Source organism: Sinocyclocheilus rhinocerous, unplaced genomic scaffold (assembly GCF_001515625.1).
Source record: "Sinocyclocheilus rhinocerous isolate Xijiao unplaced genomic scaffold, SAMN03320098_v1.1 scaffold1157, whole genome shotgun sequence".
In the NCBI taxonomy this organism is placed as follows: domain Eukaryota; kingdom Metazoa; phylum Chordata; class Actinopteri; order Cypriniformes; family Cyprinidae; genus Sinocyclocheilus; species Sinocyclocheilus rhinocerous.
The window spans coordinates 764,587-771,157 of record NW_015631716.1 but is presented as its reverse complement, the minus strand read 5'-3'; positions in this window follow the sequence as shown (position 1 = coordinate 771,157).

Sequence of the window (6,571 nt, the reverse complement as noted above, 5' to 3'; positions counted from 1 at the left end):
CAAGGGTGTAGAAGCACCTAACCCTGATCGTAAGCCTAAAACAGATATTTTTAGAAAAGTTATCCCTCAATTCTGATTGGTTAATTGATATGGTTTTCCAGGATCAACAAGGATGTTGATCCAGGAACATGTTGTACTTGGTGAAATCACGGTCACTGTGGAAACATAGCTAATGTGGCGAATTTGTGACTGAACCTGTTGTGAAATCTGCATGGGGAAATCTTTCAACCTCACTCAAAATTCCAGATCGAGAGGATTCCTACTGAAATGTCTGGATTTCACCAAACAGCGATAATAGTGACCTGGAAGGCCACAGTCCTGCAGAGTTGAGCTCCAACCCTAATTAAACACACCTGAACCAACTAATCAAGATCTTCAGTCTCGCTACCCAGCTAACAATTTTTGTTTCCCAGAACGTTATTTTTATGGTTTGTTTTTGGTTAGCCAGGAAAGGTTTCTTAATGTAAATAGAACGTTATCAAAAAATAACAACCCTGCACCATTCTGGGAATGTTCTTTTATGGTTGCAAAATAATAACCTAAAAATAACCATTAGCTAACGTTATGTATGAGTTATTTTAAATATAACCACCCTGCAACGTTCTGTGAATGTTATTTTATGGTTGAAAAATAACCTAAAAATAACAATTAGGGAACGTTCTGTATAAGTTATTTTTAGGTTATTAAAAAAAACGCATTGCAACTTTCTGGGAATGCTATTTTATGGTTGAAAAATAATAACCTAAAAATAACCATTAGGGAACAATCTGTACGAGTTATTTTTAGGTTATTTAAAAAAAGAACCACCCTGTGACATTCTGGGAACGTTATTTTATGGATGCAAAAGATTAAAACCTAAAAAGAACGTTCCTAGAATGTTATTTATTGGTTCTCAAAAAAATAACCAAACGGCAACCAAAAACTAACGTTAGGGGAACATTCTGTGTTTACTGGGTACAAACTTCCAGACAACTGAGTTAGAGCTGTTTGGCCCTTTAGGCGCAGGTCTGGACGCCCCTGATATAAATCAGCTCTAAAGTGAAACGCCTACTGTGTATATCACTGCAGCAATATGTTGCAGTATTACAGTATTGGCAGGTATTACCTGAATGAATTGTAGCATATTGTGTATTAAAGCATCTTCAGAGAAGCCAGTCTTCTTGAAGTGTCCCCAAACTATGACATCACCCTCATACCATAGATCTAAACATTTCCCATCTGACAGGAAGGAGAGCTTTACTGGATTTTTCGTCAGATGCTTACAATAGAGCTAGCTCAAAACAGCTGGAAATGTGTCCTGTGATGTGTTAGCAATGGGACAGGGTGGGCTGTCTGCTTCAAAACCCCACAATTCAGCCTGACCAACGTGTGGCACCCTGGGTCATGGTCTTTCACGATGCCGCCAGACAGCAAAACTAAGCAGTGTACTTCTTTACAGAAATCATGTTTTAACAGGACTTTCTCTTTGTAAATACAATTTAGAGCACATGTTCTTTTCTAAGCATTTTCTGAGACAAAAAGAGTGTGACTGTGTGAGCCCAGTGCAAATAGACGAGCGGATAACCTCTGCAAACAAATCGTACACAAGACGTAGAATCGCAGATTTATGATGCCGTGATAACTCTACATTCGTATTCAATGTGTTTACAGCTGTGACTGTCAAACTTGCACTCTTTTAAATCTTCTCACTGAGTCTATGGCATGCTTGTCTTCAGATTACACCACCTTCATCAATCAATGCCATAAAAGAATCACCTTTTAAAGCTAATGACTTACCCATCAAAGTGAAACGCAATTCATTCACATAAACGCCTTATACAATATCACTGAATGCTGTCATATAGTTGAAATATTGTAGGCGTGTTAAAATTTTGTTATGAAATATATATATTCAAATGTCAGGCAGTGACAAACAAGGATAAAAAGGAATTAACGACAATAATGAAGGTTGTTCTGGTAACACTCTCTGAAACGTTGAGCGAAACTTCATATATCTACTAAAAAATGACCATTTGATTGGTTCAGAAAAGTGAATTTAGTTCTGAGAAAAGGTTTAACATAATTTGTTTGCAGACGTCACTTGATATTCCAGTTTGCCAATTTTGTTATCTACTGCAATTAAATTCATACATTTTAAGTGTGTCCAGATATTTTGGGGGCCACTGTATATAACCACAGGAAGAGTAATAATTGTACACATACAGTATGGTCTCTGAATGAGAGTCAGTTGCTGTGGAGTTTCACCCTGACATCATTGGGAAACATAATTGGAGTGAAGCAGCCAATACAGTTTCTGCCTACACCCTGAGAACAGGTAATGCTGCATCGCATCCATCATGTAAAGGTGGTCAAAATCACCCGAGGCTGAGGTCTATCACCCACTGTGCTATATCAAAACACTAGTAAATTCCTTTAAACATTTTTTACTGTCGAAACTTACAATGCAAACTGTTGTCTCTTTCAACAGATTATGTAATACTCTTTAGAGCATTTCTTTTTATTTTCTTCATCTTCCAAATTTGGTAAGATCCTACTGCAGTTCTGTCTCTTAGTTGACTGGACAGTGGCTCCTGCCCTACACAAGGGAGCAATTTTGTTACTTGGAAACACTTCCAGTCCATTCCCAAACATTTTAAACTCACTCAACTCCATGACTGGAAACAAACTAAAAAAAATAAAAAAATAAAAAAGCCTAAGTGAATACAAAATAAAAACAGCCAAATTGGCAAAACAGTCTTGCTAGATAAAGCATGCTTGAACTAGAGATAAAACAAAGTACTTTAACTGTATAAAATCCAGCGCTGCCTTCAATTAACATGTACTGTATATTTATCAATGTAGCCTACTTTTAAATGATTTTTTGCTTAACTTTAATCCAAGAATGCTGCAATTTCCTCCTAGTTCTGTGGAAATGTATAAATTCATCCGCCAGATGGCTAATGTCTGCTGTGCTTTATATTTCTCAACTTGGAACAGTTTGGCTGTTGTGGGGATATCATCACATTGCCCAGCATTAAAGGCCAGACCCATGGGCAGCACTGGGCATAAATGGGTGGAAACACAAAAACATTTGCACCTATTCTTAATGCTGTCTTTCATCATGCTCTGAATGAGTGTTTGCTTAGTCTTACAGGGATTTTCCTATACAGTGAAAAGCCCATAGATTCATCCACCAGATGGCTTTCACCGAAATAAAGGGACAGTGGAATGTGAAGTCCGATTAGGTCACTAAATGACATCTAGAACTAAATTCAGTATCATTCAGTCATCTCAGGGTTGAGTGAGGTCGTCCCCGTTGAATTTAATTATTTCACAGATTCCTGCTAAAGCATTTACTGGAGTCACAGACTGAATAGAATGATAAGATATGATTCTTAATATACCAGTGTTTTTACTGTAGCGCTCTGGAAGGCTTCATTCAGGTTCTCCACAGAAAAATGTAACAATTTATTTACAATAATTACAAAAAATCTACAAATAACACATTGAATTAAACATAAAGTTATACATAAGTAGAAAGAACATTAGAAATATACATTTGTAAAACATACTCCAATAATCTGTATTTTATTTACAACATAATTTTTACAGTATCATTTTAAAATATACTTTTGCAGAGTAAAATATAATCTTTTATGTTTTTATTTAGTTTAATTCTTAAATATCGTTAGTTTTTTTTTTTTTTTGAGGGTTGCACCACATGACATTTACAACTTGAACTGACCTTGACACACAGTCATGAGGATCTGCAGGGGTCACACCACATTACTAGGAATTGTATTCTTTTAATGTCTTTTTTTTCCCTCATTATGGTACCACGACAGTTGTATCACCCTGACATTTTTTATATGCCCCCAAAAAATATCAAAATGAATTTTAGCCTTTATGACAGTAATGGAGTTTTTAAACCACATACAGCCAAAAGGATGTTCCTTATCCTGAATGAAATCATCGTTTGGCTCCTGTAAATCTGCACATTAACTAACTGCATGTGCTTATCCCAGATAATTAAATCGTTAAATGTCAAAACTAGAGTAGGGTGAATGCAATGTCTGCTTTTAATAAAACTCTGCTGGCTCCCTATGAAGTAGCTGAGTTTCAGTTAACACTTTACATGATAGAAAAACTCTCTATGCATCTGAACAAACTACTGTAATTCAACAAATAAATCATTCACCAACTCTGACTGCAAAATCAATGCAGTGTCAATATCTCTATCCATCACTGTCAAACACTGCAAAGCCTTCTGCACTGACCTGCCTAAACAATCTTTTATTGTATCCTATTAAAGAGTCCAAAGTCTCTTTCACTACTTGATGTTTTTCCTTTTCTTTCCTCCTGTAATGATACACAGATGTACATCCACATTGGCCTGAAAACATTTCATCTTTACAAGTCCCATTTCTTTCTTAATCTGCAAGAGCAGCATTGATGCAGCATTGATGCCACATGTGTTACTAGGATTTGAAAGCTTGGTGCATCATGGGAAATTCCCTTCTTTTTGTATTTGTCATTTCAGAGTGTAAGGAAAAACGCATTACTGATGTTTAGCACCATAAGCCCTGGTTTTCATACTGTCAGCATGGTAAAAGAAAGCTGAATGCAAGTCAAACAGCCCTGATGCCTTAAGAGCTCTAAACACTGTAAAATTCCTGCAACCACAGCTGCCGTTTTTTTCCCATAAATTTTACGGTATTTTTTTTTACAGTGCAGCTACAGCTTGTTGTTCCTTCACAATGAGGCAAAAAGTCACTGACCAAAACCTTCACCCTCTCTGCTTCTCTCTGGTGAAATGCCAACATCCACCCGAACTGATGAGAACATCATATCTGTCAAGAAGCAGCTATAAAGACACACCTATTCCATAAGCACTTAACAACCCCACACCTTTAAACCAATGCACTTACACTCACACGCAAAATATATTTATTCTCTGCATTTCTCCTCTTTCCTTGCTTTGTCTAATAAACCTATATTATGAATTTTGTTGACTCTTTGAATAATTGCTTTTGTTCTATTTTGAAATAAAGTGTCTGCTAAATGTATAAATGTAAATGAAATGTACATGTAAAATATTTCCAAGTACTCCCTGAGGTACAAATATCCCTAGCTGGGAATTGATGATCTAATGGATGTGTCTCACACAGAGATGGCCACACTCAGATATCTGACAGTAATGCTGAACTGTTCTTTGCAGTAAAGCCAAACATAAGAATCCTCCATATGCTGATCTCTTTGTCCTTCCATCTCTCAAGCTGGAAGCGTTTGAGTAATTGACAAACTTAGAAAGTCAGACTTTTAGAAAACAATGGAAAAACTATGTTCACAGAGGATACCAGGTGGAAAAATTGAAACATGAGAACACACAATAATTTTTTTTTTTTTTTTAATTATCCAAACCTAATACCATGTCTGCTGTCTCTGTCTTCTTTTGGTCTGACTTTGGTAAGATTTCTGAGTTTTGCTTTGTGTGGCATTTTCTAGGGCCTGAAATTCTTACAGTTTTTTTTTAAACTGATTTGTGAACGGATGTGCTTCAGAAAATTATGAACCTCAGGAGAATGGAATATTCTCGCAATAAACATTATACATAATTAGATGTAAAACAAATAAGTTTAATAAAAAATAATCAAACTGATGTTATTTCCTCACAATTTTATGGAAGGTTACATTCTTTGTAAATGGAGAAAAGTAAAATGGTTGCATGCAAAATATGGGACACAGCTAAATATTATGTTTCTGAGAATTCAAATGAGTTATTAAAAATAACTTTGCTACAATTAATTGAATGTCAATAATTTGTTACTATAATGATGCTGTATGCTTTTAAAATACCCAGGCTCATTGGAAATATGTGCCTCTATCTACGTTTCTGCAAAACTCAAAAAACATACCTATACTTGCTGCATTTTCCAGTTGAAATAACCACCAGAGGCAGTAAAACTCAAGACATCTTTTATTCCATTTCAAAAGGGGTAGAAACGTAAGTAGAGGCATGTATTTCCAATGAGCTTGGGTAGCACAATAAGGCAGGTAATATTGGTGTTGCAGAAACGTCGCCACAAGCATACATTTTTTCAATTAACTTGGATTGGTTTTAATTGTTGGATATGGTCAGGACCTCTGAAGCTGGACAAGTGTTTTTCTCACAACAACAACAAAAAAACATGATATCAAAATCTCTAATGATTTAAAAGAAGTCGTGGGACATCAAAGTGTACCGTATTCATGGCATGTGTGGAGCAAAATTAATTATATGTCCTGCATTATGAAACACAAAAATAGTTTTCAAGGCAGACAAAGATGCTGACATTTACTGGCCTTCAAGGTCCAATGAAGCATACTCAACAAAACCTACAACAACCGAACCTTCTGACACCATGTGTATGACTTTGCAAGACTAGTATTAGATGGATGAACAGGCTAAAGACAAACTACACGACAGTGAGTGACATTCTGAAGCATCTGTGTTGAAAACAGCACGTCAAAGACTATGAAGGTAACTGTAATAATAGACAGCTCTACCAGGATTTAAATTAAAACAATCCAGGTGAAGAAAACCAGCATATTT